The sequence below is a fragment of the Pectinophora gossypiella genome, chromosome 25 (genome assembly GCF_024362695.1).
Source record: "Pectinophora gossypiella chromosome 25, ilPecGoss1.1, whole genome shotgun sequence".
Classification (NCBI taxonomy): Eukaryota; Metazoa; Arthropoda; class Insecta; order Lepidoptera; family Gelechiidae; genus Pectinophora; species Pectinophora gossypiella.
This window is the reverse complement of record NC_065428.1, coordinates 10,647,251-10,664,434: the sequence shown is the minus strand read 5'-3', so window position 1 is coordinate 10,664,434 and position 17,184 is coordinate 10,647,251.

Sequence of the window (17,184 nt, the reverse complement as noted above, 5' to 3'; positions counted from 1 at the left end):
CCCTCTGTCAGGCTCCAGGTTACAGTCCCTGTGACTTGCCCCTTCCAAACAAAACAAACAAAATATCAACACAGCTAATTATATACGTAAATCTTATTAAATATTAAGTAAAATACGTGAAGCTTATTTTTATGTTGTCGTCTATCGGATCTGTTACTAATACTAGGTTAAGCTTTCTGATAATAACATAATATGGACTAGTTACCGAAATAAATATTTTGAATAAAAATTTGATTTGAAAAGCCGCAAAAATGTATATATATATATATTAAAACATAGCATCGCGCCTGTATCCCCAAAGGGGTAGACAGAGGTGTATAACATACACACCCACTCCTCGCCAGCTGTGTTTAAGCCCCATGTAACGGGGGCGAGCCTAATGCCATTAACCGGGCACGAAGCCTAGAAACCTGATATCAATTCTCTATGATTCAAAGTTATGGAGGTTAGGGGCTAAAACAAATGAATAAACGCGATTTAAAGAACTTATTATGATCTTTTTATTTGAATTAATCACTGGGAAGCAATATAACGTCCATTCTATTTTTAGCTACGCGATCAAGTGAAGAGGTGTTGCCATTTTTCAAAAACTAAAAACTGCCACATATAAAGTAATCGACTTAAATAAATTAGATTAATTTTTGCATTATAAAATACAAATAATTCAACACGCCCCCTCAAAAATTAATCACTGTTTTAAACTATACAAATTAAATGTATTTACTTATTTACAACAGTTAAATAGGACATAAATATTACTTCCGAGTGTATCCTGGGGGTATTACAGTATGGTCCAACATTTGTTGCTAGGATTAGGGAAAACCCAGGAAAAACCCAATCAGACCATTTCACTTACTAGTTAATAACTGAAATTAAGTTTAATCAAATTTAAACAAAATAAAATCACTTTTAACTTATTCTAAACTCATGTTACTTCTCATTTTCTGAAAAATGATTCCTGGTAACGGCTTTGTCAGGGCATCAGCAAGTTGTTCAGTCGTTGGGATATAGTTTAATTTCACTATATTTCTCTCAACTTGTTCCCTGGAAAAATGATATTTAATATCAATATGCTTCGACCTTTTATGATTAGTCGGATTATTAGCTATGCTAATGCAGCCGTTATTATCCTCAAATATAACAATAGGTTTAGTAACTTTTAAGTTTATACTTTCAGCAAGAGACTTAAGCCATAATGCTTCTTTTACAGCTTCATACAAAGCCATATATTCAGCTTCAGTCGAAGACGCTGCTACTGAATTTTGTCTCTTTGTACACCAAGTTATAGTACACTGCTCAAATAATTTGAACAAATAGCCGGTGGTACTTTTTCTGTCAGTCTGATCATGACCACCCCAATCGGAGTCTACATACCCACATAAAAGATTATCATAATCACTTCGTTTGTAGGTTAATTTTAGATCAATAGTACCTTTAAGATATCTAAGTACCCGCTTTAGACATTGCCATAATTCTTTATTGTTGTTATTTGTATACCGACTCAAAATATTTACAGATGTACTGAGATCCGGCCGGGTACACAACATTATATACATCAGTGACCCTATGAGGTTACGACATGGTGCATCGTATTTAATATCACAATTTAACGCCTCATGGTTCACTTTTGTTTCTAGCGGAGTATTTACAGGGTTGCAATCGTGCATATTAAATTTAGTCAATACAGTTTTAATGTATGCACTTTGATCTAAAGCAATTTCATCATTACTTCGAGTAACTTTTATGCCTAAAAAAAACTTTATTTCTTTCAAATCCTTCATGTCAAATTTGCTCATCAAGTACCTTTTAAAATTATTCATTAACTCATTTTCGGCGCATACTATCACCAAATCATCAACATACAGCACTACATATATATTTTTCCGAATGTCACCTTTATCTAATATGTATATACATCTATCAACTGCAGAATTTTGAAAACCCTTTTCTTTGAGCGATCTTTCGAACACCTCAAACCAACATCTAGCTGCCTGCTTTAACCCGTAAAGAGATTTATTTAATTTGCAGACATAATTTTCTTTGCTAACCACACCATCAGGAATTCTCATGTAAATGTCTTCCTTTATTTCACCGTTTAGGAACGCGGTTTTTACATCCATGTGATGAACCAATAAGTTAAATTGGTTAGCAAAGCCAATCATGAATCTGAAACTAGCTATTCTTGCTACAGGTGCAAACGTCTCATTATAATCTGTGAGGTATTCCTGGCTAAAGCCTCTAGCAACAAGACGTGCCTTGTATCTTTGAAGCTTTCCACACTCATCATATTTGATAGCAAAGATCCATTTACAGTCTACAATATTTTTGTGTTCGGGTCTGGGTACATGGGAATTTAATTCATCCCTAATTGCGTTTTCCCATTGAGCTCTGTCATCGCGAGTTTTAATTTCATCGAACGACTCAGGTACTTCATTACTTAACACAGAATGAGCACACATGAAATAATCTTCATCGTGTTCTTTATATGATACAGTTGGACGAGACTTGAGCCTCTCACTTCTCCTAAGTTGTAAGTCACTTTCGGAGTTTTCTGTATTTGGTATAGGGAGATCACTTTGATTTGATTCACGCGCGTCATGGTTTAATTTGGGTATTTTACTAGGACAACTATCGTCATTAGATTTTGAAACATCTGATTTTGTATTGTCAGAGTTTTGAGACTTTGTTGACACTGATGTTAATTGATCATCAGTTTTGCCACGAGAATTTTCACCATTCTCTTCAAGCTTTGATTTCGGCCTGGACTGCACGAAATTCGTCTCATCCACGATAACATCTCTGACTACTACAAACTTGTCACATTCAGGGTTCCAAACTTTATAGCCGTTTGGTTCATACCCCACAAGTATACCCTTCCATGACTTGTCGTCGAACTTCGCTTTATTCGTTTTTATATGTACATAGACTGTTGATCCAAAAACTTTTAAATATTTTATTTGTGGTTTTCTATTATGCCACATCTCAAACGGCGTTTTTGAAAGACTAAGTGCTCTGGTTGGTGTTATATTTATCAAATAGACTGCAGTCAACACTGCCTCCCCCCAGAACTTTTTGTCTAACTTAGCCCCGTTTACCATAGAACGAGCTTTTTCAGTAATGGTCCTCACCATTCTTTCAGAAACGCCATTTAATTGTGGAGTACGTGGAACCGTCAGGTGATAAGTAATACCTTTTTCGACACAATAAGTTTTCATTTCAGTCGACAGGTATTCTCCGCCATTATCACAATATAGATTGACTAATTTTGTGTTAAATTTAGCCTCACTCTTTGCAACAAAATCCTTGAATGCTGCGAATACAGCTGATTTATGACTTAATAAATATGCTACACAGTAATGAGTGTACTGATCCACGAACAATACAAAATAGTTCTTGTTATCAACAGAGGTGGGGGTAATTGGTCCGCATACATCTGAATGAACGACATATAAAGGTCGATTTATATAACTTTTATCTTTTGCAGTATTAAAAGGTAATCTAGCCTGTTTCCCATTTATGCAAGCTTCACAAAAGTTATCACTCGGAGATACCTTTTCAATTTGTTGCATGTCTTCAATCATGTTTTTAGATTTTAATTCTATGAATTTATTTTTACTAATGTGACCTAGACGTTGATGCCATAATTCATAGTTACATGATTGGGAAACGGACTGATTAACTTTGGCAGGTAATTCAAAATCTAAGGCAATTAAATTTTGTACAGATTTACCTTTCATTATTATTTTACCTTCCTTCATAATATGAGCGCCCTGCTGATCAAAGACAACCATCAGACCAGCCTTTTGCATCTTCGAAACGGATAGAAGGTTGTATGGCACCTCGGGACAGAAAAGCACGTTTTCCAAAACGCCTGGGACACCCGTGTTGCTGACAACATTGATTTTACCTCTTCTTGTTGCTGAAATAAATTGTCCATTTTTAGCCACAGATATTTTTATAGGGGTTTTTAAATTTTCGTATGTAATGAAAAGATCGTCCCTGTTAATGATGTGGTCGGATGCTCCAGAATCCAACAAAAATGTCACTTTGTTTACATCATCCTGTTGCTGGTACTCTCCCGTCATGAAAGCATAACCTGAAAAGTCATTTGATGTCGATGGCTGTGTCAATTCAACAGCTTGAACTGTTCTCGTCATGTCTGGTTTATTTTTCTGATTATTCATTCTTTTAAAATAATAACAATCCTTCTTCATATGACCCTTTCGACCGCAGTGATGACATTTAATAAATTTCGCTTTGCTATTTCCTTTAAACTTTTTATTATTTTGTTGCGGGTAGTTGTGAGTTGATTTTGTAGTATCAAATTTCCTCTTATAAGAATTTTCTGTTTTATTTTCCACATGTAGAACTTTAACGCTTCTACATGTGGAAAATAAACATCACACTGTCATGAAGTGAAATTAATCAATGAAGGATGTGACATCAATGTCACATCCTTCATTGATTAATTTCACTTCATGGTCTAATAGTCGAGTTTTTACAAACGCCAGAGTTAAATTATCTTCTGATAAGGTCTCGATCGCAGTTATGACCCCATCGTAGGTAGTCGGCATTGTAAGTAACAAGTGGGCAACCTTATCAGTTTCTTCCAATTTTGCACCAGCCGCCGATAATTCCGTCATTAAATCATCAAATACAGTGAAATGTTTTAATAGGGGCATATCTCCTTGTAATTTAAGCCCTAACAACTTCTTTCTCAACGCTAGTTGGGTCGCAAGACTTTTACGTTCATACAAAGAATCCAAATTATGGAAAATTTCTTTCGCCTTGTTAGTCTCATTTACAAAACCAATAAATGAATCTGATAAATACTCAACAAGAATATTTTTGGCAATCCGGTTGTTTTTCTGCCATTCTTCAGATGGTTGTGTAGGAATTTCGCCGTCAATAACACTAATCACATTCATTTCACTTAATAACGAACGTATTCTAAACTTCCAGATACTATATTTTTCGCCTTCAAACGGTTTTATGTTTCGTTTTTGTTTTAAATTCTCCATTGCACGTCAGTTTCAAACTTTGTAACAAAACTTTTATTTCACCGTTTATTTACAATTTAAACACGTATTTTGCAAACAGAAGCTACTGGGCCCATAACCTATGGAGGTTAGGGGCTAAAACAAATGAATAAACGCGATTTAAAGAACTTATTATGATCTTTTTATTTGAATTAATCACTGGGAAGCAATATAACGTCCATTCTATTTTTAGCTACGCGATCAAGTGAAGAGGTGTTGCCATTTTTCAAAAACTAAAAACTGCCACATATAAAGTAATCGACTTAAATAAATTAGATTAATTTTTGCATTATAAAATACAAATAATTCAACAAAAGTTTCTTAATTGGTATTTTTTGGTATTTATCAGCATTTTTTTTTCACTTAGAAATATCGTCCGTACAATACAATACAACAAGTCTTCATTGCACGCAAACACACCAAAACCAGGACATTTACAAATAGTAAAATAAACACAATCGGCGGTCTTATTACTAAAAAGCAATTTCTTCCAATCAACCTTTTAGGGTTAAAAATTATAATAAAAAAAACCGAACCTATCCAGCGTATCTTATAGAGGTCCCCCGCTCTTAGCAACCTCACAGCAATTGCGTAACCTTTGAACCGAGACAATGGTTATAAGTTGTGAAACGTTTCCGGAGGGTCGCGGGTTCGATCCCGTTGTATGTAATTTCAGACCCAACTGGTTTTGAAGTTGTTAACTTTGTAAATCAAATAGGGACGTTCGATTCAAGGGATTAGTTGGGTTTAGTTTATTCCTTCATTAAACACAATTGTCTATAAAATATAAACTATGTACAGTGTGTTAGTTTTATGGGTGATTCAGACCATGCTTCTGAGTGAAACATGAAAATGAAAATTTTTGTTTTTTAAATTATTTTCAGTTCCACACTTTTGCGACGGAAAATTCCACTTGATATTAACTCAGAATCATGAGCTGAATCATCCTCCTCGGGATTCGTTACGATGTCAGTAACACCCTATATAGCTCACAAGAACTAAGATTAAATTTACACGTCCCTAATGCTTAATGGGGCGGGCAGACCTGCTAAGTATACAGAAGTCTTAAAATGGATATGATGAACCGTATAGTTAAAAATAAATAATAATAATAATAATATATACATTTATTTCCAAAAAATAATTGTTACAATGAAGTTTACAATGGTTGTACTTAAAATACAAGGTTGTGATTCGCTGTCCCCTAAACTAGGTAAAAACTGTATCTTAGGGGTCAGTGAGTCTGGCAAAGCGTTGGAGTAATGTACAGACCAGAGTTATGTTAATCCATATGCCCAGTGGAAATTTAGTTACAGGTGATCAACTTATCGCCCATATTAAACATCCCATTGTGTGGTATCGTGTTAATTCAAATTCTTTATTCAGGCAACTAGGCCCATACACTTCATTACATTACATTAACTAAATTATAATTAAATAAATAAATTGTACCACCGACATCACCGATTGAGAAATTGGTCGGTGTACTGCGGAACGGAAGGCGATTGGGGCAACCACCGTTCTACATGCCCTATCTGTGGAGTAATGGCGATTACTCCACCGACAAGAGCGCAGCTAAAATAAAGGCTTAAATAAAAAGGTAGAGAGAAATAAACTGCATTAAAATGAACATACAATGGTTAGAATGGTTGGGTTGGTGGTATGGTTGGTAATAAACAGGATTTAATGCCTCTGATATTTTTTAAGGAAATGCCTGGAAAGATACCTGGACACATTTTTTCTCTTCAGTCCCATCCGACATAGGATAAAGAATAAAACTACGTATAGAACGGTAACTCTCTGCCCCCCACCAATTCGTATCGGTCGTCGAGCTAGATTTACCTCACCCCCTCTGGGTCTTAGTTTAGTCTTAAATGGGCGTAAGCTGTAAGGAGTAAAGGGGAGAGCACGCGGATAGTCAGTCTCACTCGCACTTAGGTGGTGAGACACATACATTCGAAGATCATTGTTAGATTATATCTAATTATGAAAAATCGTCATTACCTACAAAAAACCTTAATTAATCAACTTTAATAAATAAATTGTTGTTCCTATATTCTTCTGATAAAATCCTGATCAGCCAAAGATGAAAGACTCAGCTTAAAATTCAAAGTCAATCCAACAACCGAAGTCGATCCCCACTTTCATAAACTAAACTCGTAAAGTGAAACAAAATTCAAATCTTGTTGTTTCCCCTTATCCCTAGCGTTATCCCGTTTCCAGAACCCGCTAACCTAACAGGCACATTTGACGGATCTGGTTTTCAGCAATACTACCAGTCCAATCTACCAATATAGTCTACAACATTCGGATCGGGCGCCGAGCTAGGTTTACCTCACCCCCCACCCGGGTATTAGTTTAGTCTAAATGGCCGTGTCGCTAAGGAGTGAGGGGGGAGCGGGCAGACTGTCTGTCTCGCTCGCACATAGGTGTGAATTACATACACAGTATTATGCGAAATCGAAACTGAATTCGAATTCAGTTGTTCAGAGCCCAATAACACCACACCTTTCGGCTATGACGCCTTAAAAACAGTAAATTGTTTTCTTGCCAGTAAGTATTGCACCAGGCTGATATTGCCCGGATAAGCCCCCTTCTACCAGCCTCCCACCACCAGGTAAGGTGGCGCTCGGTAAGAGTAAGAATTTTGTATGGAGTATCCAGCGTGTGGTCTAAAAAAATGTCCGATGCTTTTTTTTGACATGTGTTATTGTAGATTCGTCACAAATGGTAAGGAGTCCTGTGTATCGTAGGTACTTTGTTTATAATAAACTTAATTTGTGACTTACTCGTAACTACACACAGCCGTGCGCATAGCTATTTGGCTTAAGCTGGGCTCAAGTCAAACGTATTCAGGGCCGTATTAAGCCGAAAGGGCCTCTAGCCCTCAGAGGCAAATCTTTTTGAAGGGAGGATCTTCCCACCTCCCGGCGAGCCTAAATAAACACGCGGATATGAAGTGGACGCCCAGGGAGGGACTCAGGTGATAAGGGCCCGGGAACACAGGGACCACTGAAAGCTGGTCTTATAATCAAAAACACGTAAGCACCTTTCGGAAAAATCACATTCTGGTGTGATTTTTTTTAACAAAACTTCTATCTTTTTCAAATGATTTAATTCGGGGTAGAAATTGAGAACACATTTTTTTACCTGGTTTGAATTGCGCCCCGCGCTCCTTACTCTTACGGCTTACGGCCATTTAGGCTAAACTAAGACCCAGAGGGGGTGAGGTAAATTTAGTTCAGCGCCCGATACGAATTGTTGCGGGGCGTAGAATTACCGCTCTCTTTAGTTGCGGCCAAGTAGTTAATGCCATTCGCGGCAAAACAATAAGTTACGTCAAAAAACTTAACCTGAACATTTTACATGTCCAATTTTTAACAGAAGTAACTGCCTATGTGCCCTTCTAACCAGCGAAGGGAATACAACACAATACAGGTTAGGTCATATACCTCCGAAGCTCATTTCACTGGAATGTGGGTTTCCTCACGATGTCTTCCAGCCGCTGAGCAAGTGATAATAATTTTACGATCCCAATATGAATTCGAAAATCATTGGTCGGCCGGTGATGAGATTCGAACCTGTGACTTAACAGTAAGAGTTAAGCGTTCTTCTAACTGGGCTACCACGGCCTTGTCTGACCCTGGCTCCGTCCCTGGCCACCTCCTCAACTCGCCCGCAGGTTTCTGTTTGAGTTCACTCTTTACAGTTTTCTGTTTCTGAGATTTGTTATTAAGTTGTATTGCCTCTGAAGGCCAATACGATACACTAAGTTGTGTGGACCCCTGTGTGAAGAGGTTACTGAGGGAAGAGGGATTTAAGTAGCCGACACTGACATCCTATGAACATATAGACTCACATTTGCCAAGGAGTTTTTATAAAAAGCTTCCGAACCGAAAGTATAAGTTCGTTACCTTAAAATGACATGTTAAGGCTGTTCGAATAAAGTGCAATATCGGTTGTATAGTGTCGTTACCAGGAGATGCTCGGTGGCGCAGCGGTAAAAACGCGCTCGGTCTGCGATTGTTGAAGTTAAGCAACTTTCGCAAAGGCCGGTCATAGGATGGGTGACCACAAAAAAATTAGTTTTCATCTCGAGCTCCTCCGTGCTTCGGAAGGCACGTTAAGCGGTTGGTCCCGGCTGCATTAGCAGTCGTTAATAACCACCAATCCGCACTGGGCCCGCGTGGTGGTTTAAGGCCCGATCTCCCTTTCCATCCATAGGGAAGGCCCGTGACCCAGCAGTGGGGACGTTAATGGGCTGATGATGATGATGATAGTGTCGTTACACGCACTAGAAGGATTCTTCTATTCCGTAGTCACACGCCGCCGTCGCATTGTGACAAGATGCGCCGCAGACACTTTTTTACAGAGATTGGTTGTCTATTTGCTATACGAGGTCTATGGTAGCCGCAAATATTTACTTGCAGTTGTGAATATACGGAATGAGAAGTTGAAAGTTGAAGCTAAAGAATAGAATAATCAATAATACTACGGCCTCCGTTGTCCAGTGGTTGAGCGTTAGGCGCCCGGAGGTCCCGGGTTCGAATCCTGGTAGGGTAACAACATAACATAACATGGTAATAAGTATCACAAATATCAGTCTATGATCCCTAGTTTTGTTTCACATTACAGGCTTATCACCTAATTGTCCGAAAGTAAGATGATCCGTGCTTCGGAATGCACATTAAGGCGTTAGTCCCGGTTACTACTTACTGATGTAAATACGTATTCGTCACAAGAGCTAAGTCAGAGGCTCAATAATAGCTTTGACACTTGGGTTGATGAGGTTGGTAATCTACCTCCTCCAGTGATCTGCCTTCTTCAATAGTTACAAGAATAGGTATATCAATCGTTTTATCCTATTTATCTTACCTTACCGAGTTCTTTCCATACAGGGTGGCAGTGACACCGTAACGAAAACTGAGGGGGATGATTCTGACTGTAATTCTCAGTTAATATCAAGTGAAATTTTCCGCCGCAAACTCATAAAAAAAAGAATTATCCAAATCGGTTCATAAACGACGAACTTATCCCCGAACAAACATAAAAAAATATACGGTCGAATTGAGAACCTCTTCCTTTTTTGAAGTCGGTAAAAATGTTTCATTACATTATTTTCAGTTCCATACTTCTGCGACGGAGAACTCCAATTGTTATTTACAATCATGAGCTGAATCATCCCTCTCAGTATTCGGGACAATGTCACTAACACCCTGTATACTATGTCTTAATCTTCAAAATACAAACAAATTAATGTCAACACAATCTCATTTGAACATAACAAAATATATCTTAGGAATATCTTGCCGGGATTTGCGCTAAATAAGACCCAAAAGGGTTAGATCCAATTTATTATCGTTAAAGGTTAACAGCCATACGAGAACGCCTGCAAGAATTATCCGAGCAACGATAACACTTCCACATACACGACCCCATGAATATATACCGTTATAACCCCGTTATATTACAGTATATTACGTGGCGAATATCTTTATTATTATAATTGGTCCCATATTATGGTTGGGGATGAAAAGATATATTACTTAGAACGTACGTTCTGCTTATTTTACACACACGTATTATATAAACTCACGTCTGTTATTTCTATCGGGGCTGGCAGGGCCACATGTTGTAGGGAAAATACAGCCATAACGATCACCGTGGTCCAGTGGTTGAGCGCTGGGTTCACGATCCGGAAGTCCGGGGTTTGATTCCCGGTGGGGACATATCACAAAAATTACTTTGTTTATAATTAAAGCACATAATACCGGGTTCTTACCGCGTTTAAATGGGGATATGAGACTCCCGATATTTCGACACTGTTGCAAGTGCCATGATCACGGGATGACTGATGAGATTGGAGTGGAGTAGGTAGATCCATAATTTTCTACGGGCAGACTTATCTGTCTACCCTCGTTCTTTGCCGCTTGTTTATGTTTTTGATATCGGAATGTTCGGAACCATCTGAACTCGCACGAAACTCACTACGACAAACCGCACTCACTGTGTCCTCACGCTTTTTCACCACATTAGGCCGTTTCAAGCTTTTTTTTTACAACACCTACTACTGGATTACTTTGTTTAGTTAGGACATTACAGTCTGATCACCAGATTGTTCAAAAATAAGATGAACCGTGCACGTTAAGCTGTTGGTCCCGGTTACTACTTACTGATATAAGTAAGTAGTCGTTACATGACCCATGTCAGGGGCCTTTGGCGGCTCAATAGTAACCCTGACACCAGGGTTGATGAGGTTAGTACTCCACCTGATAACCAACACGATAGAAGTAGAGAAGAAGACAGCCATATATTTCAGAGAGTACATTGTGTTGTCCGGTCACGAGCATTAATATGTATAAACTTTGGTACCATGTCACATTAACTTTTTTGACAAATTGAACTGTAAGTCTCACTAAATGTCAAATATGTTAGTGCGACAGCGTCCTAAAGTGGGTACATTATATTGCTCATGACTGTACGACTTACCTTTATCTTATTAAGTTAGTTACGTGCCAGTAAACATGGTCAGCAACCTAACGTTATTTGTTTTGTTTTACTTCTTATGGGTTCATGTTTGACCACAATCTTACCTGTTAGTAAATGGCAATTTACACGTGTCGAAAACTGCCACCTGTTTCTCCCCGGGATAATCAGGGACTAAGGATTTCCGTATTCGATATTGACGTAATTACTCCTTTTGTTTCATCCACATTCATTGGTATGTATATAACGTTTAATTATTATACAAAATTATAACGTTTGATATTTAATATCAGTAGATAACATAACATTTTAAACAACCTATACACGTCCTGTGATCTACTTATTAAACAAAGAAATATATTTTTTTACAAATATAAATTTATATTATTTAATATATTTTCAGATTAAGACTGGCTTATCCGAACGCTTTTATTTTAGCGACAGATTTTCAGTTGATTAAATATTAGTATTTAAATTAAATTATTTAAAAGTTAAAGTAGTTATTCTGAATACGTATATAAGAACTTTGGAGCAACAATCATGTGAATTCGTGACATTATAGGCTCTGTACGAGATACAAGAGCAGACGGTTCACAGCCCTATGTCGCCAGATACAAAATCACGTCGCTTCTGATAATAGAAGCATTACAAGTTTGAAGGCTCTAGACTCGCATATTGCAGCCTTACCGTAGTAGAGTAGCATAGTTATAGTAGCAAAGTTATAATAAGCGGTGGTAGAATGCTGGGGTTCCCAGTTTGATCCCTGCTGTGCACTAACTACTTGCGCGGCAGTTTATACCAGTGGTTCTCAACATGTGGACCGCGGACCACTGGTGGTCATGAAGGCACCTGAAGTTGCCAACAAAGTCATCAATGATCATCAAAATAAATGACTAATGCTGCAAGAGTTACAGTCAGTCTCCTGTCTCATATCCCCAATTTGACGCAGTAATAACCCGGTATTATGTGTTTTAAATAGGTCACACTAACTTTTAGAACACCTTTTGATGAATTTTTAATATAATAACTCGGATATATGTTTAATTACAGAACAACCTACAAACATATAATCTAATAATGTTTATTAAGTACCGCTAAAAAAATTAGCACGATAACATTTTATTCAAAATGTCCCTGATCGTCCACTATAGTTCATTTCAGGTAGTAATACGGCTCATTTTTTTTTAACTATTTAAATGAAAAACTTAAACGGTACATTTACCAATCATCCCCGCCAAACTTATTATGAAGTTTGATGGCGAGTAGCGCTCACATGTTTATTTCTTAATTTACCTACCGATTACAAACTAGACATTGTTATTAATACAAATAATATTACTTACAGCTATTGAGCAATACAGTTCTTAGTTTTAATTTTAACAGATTTTTACTTAACTTATTATTTTATCTTAACAAGCTTATTTTATTAAATATTTTTGGCATTAAATATGACTTTCACATGAGTCTTAGATTACGTTGGATAAATGATCTTGGAAGTTCAGTGAAACGTTGGTACTTGGTTCATTATGCGATAGATGTCCCTCTGACTATCCCGACTGAGCATAAATAAAATCATGAGCTTAGTATGTGTTATATTATGTGGTCCATGATTAGAAGGTTGAGAACCACTGGTTTAGGACTTAGCATATTAAGTGCTTGGTTATATGAAGTTGCGAAAGTGTTCTTCGAGACAATGAGGGAGGTTGCGGGTTAGGCAGACGTTTAGGGTAGTTTGTAAGTACCGAAAATTATGCATTTACTACAAGCAAAAAGAATACCTCTTGTAGCAAATTCTGATACGAAGTCGTAAGGTGGATATGATGAGCCGCATTGTGGCAGGCGACCATCACGTCGCCCATACAGTGCTCTGTCATGTAGAAAGGATAGTGTTGTCAGTCGGGTTATACGACGACGAACATAACATACTTGTTGTTTTCATATATTTATTTATTTATTTTTTATTTAGATAGGTATACCAATAGTACACATATTGTAAAGTTATAAAATACAAGTCTTAAATTAGTTTTTGTATATGTGTTCCAATTACAGGTACACACAACATTTGTAATTACAACAACAAAACGTATATACCTAGGTGTATACAATTATTATAAACAAATATGTATAAAACTTAAACAGAAATTAACTTCTAAATGAAAACAGCCATAAATCTTCTTAGCAAACATAAGAGCTAAAACTATAACGTATTATATTAATTATACACATAAAAATTAAAATGTATTTATTAAACGAATGGTATAATATTGTTGTTTATAATTATATATATTTATTATTAAACTCTTTATTGTACACAATTTAATTAAATTAATGACAAAAAAAAACAAAAATAGGTTTTGTACCAATAAGCCCACCTTTTGTTATATTATGTTTTCATTGTTATGTTATCACCCGATAGTCTGAAGGTAAAATGTTCTGTGTTTCAGAAGGCACGTTAAGCCGTTGGCCCGGTTACTTTCTGATGTAAATATTGATTTGTGATACATTAACATTCTATCTATTATTTTAATCGGATTCTTTTGTTGACATTATGTTCTATTAGAATAATAATTATCTTTGATATTTTAAAACTGACGATCATATTTAAGTTACCTTTTTGTATAATATTGTAATTAAAATGTGTCAACTAAATATGAAATAAATCAATCTGAATCTGAATGTAATAAAATTAAAAATACTAATAAATGATTGAGTATTGAGTTATGATTCATAATCATTTGTTTGCAATAAAAATGGTATTACAGTGTGCAGTTTGTCAGCATTAAAAATTTGGTCTTCATTTTTAGTTATTTAAATTATAAAATGCAAATAGTAAAATAAAATAAAATTGATAATTTAAATGTCAATGTAATTATGAAATAATAATAAAATAAATCACTTAATAAATTATTATTAAAAAAAACAAACAATACATAAAAAAGAGAAACAAAAAAAAAAGAAAAAGAAAAACAATAACATGAAACATCCAACGATACATACGATCGTTGTAATAATCTATGCTGTTTCGTTTAAGGTTTCAACAAGTATACAGGGTGTTAGTGACATCGTAACGAATACTCAGAGGGATGATTCAGACCATGATTCTGAGTTAATATGAAGTGGAATTTTCCGTCGCAAAATTCATGTTATTTTTTTTTTAATTATTTTCAATTCCATACTTTTGCGACGAAAAATTCCACTTGATATCATCTCAGAATCATGGCCTCAATCACCCCTCAAAGTTTTTGTTACGATGTCACTAACACCCTGTATGTATTCGGTAAATCGCACAGGGTTCCTTTAGTAAACAAAAGATATTGGGTCTAATCAAGTTGGCCACCCCTGGTTTATAGGATGTCAATGGTTGGTAGACTGATTCGATACACATTAGAGGTGTTATTTGTGCTCACAGGACCACGTCCTGTGACGTGGTGGGCTAATTACCTATACGTGATGGGCTGGTAATAGGTATTATTATGCTGCTATGCAAGCACCGAGATAACATAGCATCAAGCTTGTATCCTCAAAGGGGTAGGCAGAGATATATAGTATATATACCCACACCACGCCAGCTATGTTATGTCATCATCATCATCACCAGCCCATTAACGTCCCCACTGCTGGGGCACGGGCCTTCCCTATGGATGGAAGGGAGATCGGGCATTAAACCATCACGCGGGCCCAGTGCGGATTGATGGTTATTAACGACTGCTAATGCAGCCGGGACCAACGCAACGGCTTAACGTTATGTTATGTAATGCAACCTTAATTCATTTTTCTTTTGTTGTTGTAATTTTTAATCTTATTATTTTTTCTGTACGGATTCTGTCGTGTGTAAATGTAATGTACTTTTCTGTGTGTGGCGTCAAAAATAATAAATGCCACCCGATGTTTTTTATGCCGACATTATGCATTATGTCATTGTTTTTTTTTTCTAAACACGCGTGAGTGCTATGAAAACAAAAATCATTCGACTTCACGTTTGGATCTTATATGATTATCATGCACTCAGCGAGCAACTCCACATACTTACCCGATAAATGTTTTCGGAGGTAGTTATGTGACATGGTCGGAGGGTCAGACAGGCAGTCGCTTCTGTAAAAAACTGGCCGCTCAAATCGTTAGCAAGATGATGACTTCACTAGTAAACGCATTGTTTAATATGTTATTTTACATCCACCCTGGCATCGAGGAGTATATATAAATGAAATGACTTTTGCATTAACTTATGAATATGAATACAACCCACGTCACGTTACAGTGTGTGAGCACCCGAGCAAATCGGTATCACCGTATTCATGTTTTGTTTCCCGGCACATCTCTTCACAAAAGGTACAAAAGGTATCGCGAGACACACTGCTATGAGCATTGGCAAGCATTTTTCAATATAATATATTTTTTTAACAAAGAGAAAATTTAAATCGAAAAAATTAAAGGAGGAAGGGGGGTGGAGCAAATGGAATTCTATAGTCTCTGCTTACTCCGGTGGGAAATAGGCGTGAGTTTATGTATGTTAAAGGAGGGAGACCCGTTGGTGTAATGGTTAACACACTCGTCCCGGCTTGACAAGAGCTGCGGGTTCAAGTCCCGTCCAAGTCAGAATTTTTTGAATTTAAATTTTCTCTATGTGAAAAATTTATTAGACAAAAATCGTTTTATATATTTTTTTAAAAAAGGAGGAGGTTCTCAATTCGACCGTATATATTTTCATAAATATTTAATATTTTTTAATTAACCAATTGAAAATACGTACTTATTACTTTGTGCGAAGTAAATGTATTTATTGCTTTTTAGTTTTGCGTTTGAAGCCGGTTTTTTTTTATCACCTAATCGGTACTTAATACCAGTAGAGAAGAACTTTTAATATGATTATGAAGTATTTTACAACGTATCACTAATATCAGATAGAAGACAAGTACAATAATCGATTGTAGTTATTTTTATACAGAGTGACTTCGCTGATACAATAACTATAACCATTATAGAAGAAAGCTCGGTGAGGTGTGGCTATTTAGTTCATCTTGCTCACAGTTCTTCAATGTCAAAACTAACTCATCGACGCAAGTCTACTAGTTTTGCGTATTATATGCTCGCCATCTGCTACGTCCGTGTGTCCCGGCCAACTGACTTGTTACATTAAAGAGATGAAAGTGCCGCTTCCGGGTGCGTTGCGATTTGGATCACTTTGTTAGCGAGTTAATATAGCCCGGGGCGAGGTGCTGGCAGAAGGTAGGGGGAGGAGGAGGCCAGGTGTAAATATTTACTGGGAAGAAGACAACTACTGATTTTTAAGGCGTCATAGCCGAAAGGTGGGGTGGTATTGGGCTCTGAACAACTGGATTCGAATTCAGTTTCGAGTTTATTATGGTATCATACCTACTATATGTGAAGGAAAACATAAAGAAACCCACATACCCTTGTTTTTTCGAATGTATGTACCTCACCACCTAAGTGCGAGCGAGACAGACAGTCTGCCCGCTCCCCTCTTACTCCTTAGCGACTTACGGCCATTTAGACTAAACTAAGACCCAGAGGGGGTGAGGTAAACGTAGCTCGGCGCCCGATCCGAATGTTGTAGGCTATATTGGTAGATTGGACTGGTAGTATTGCTGAATACCAGATACGTCAAATGTGCCTGTTAGGTTAGCGGGTTCTGGAAACG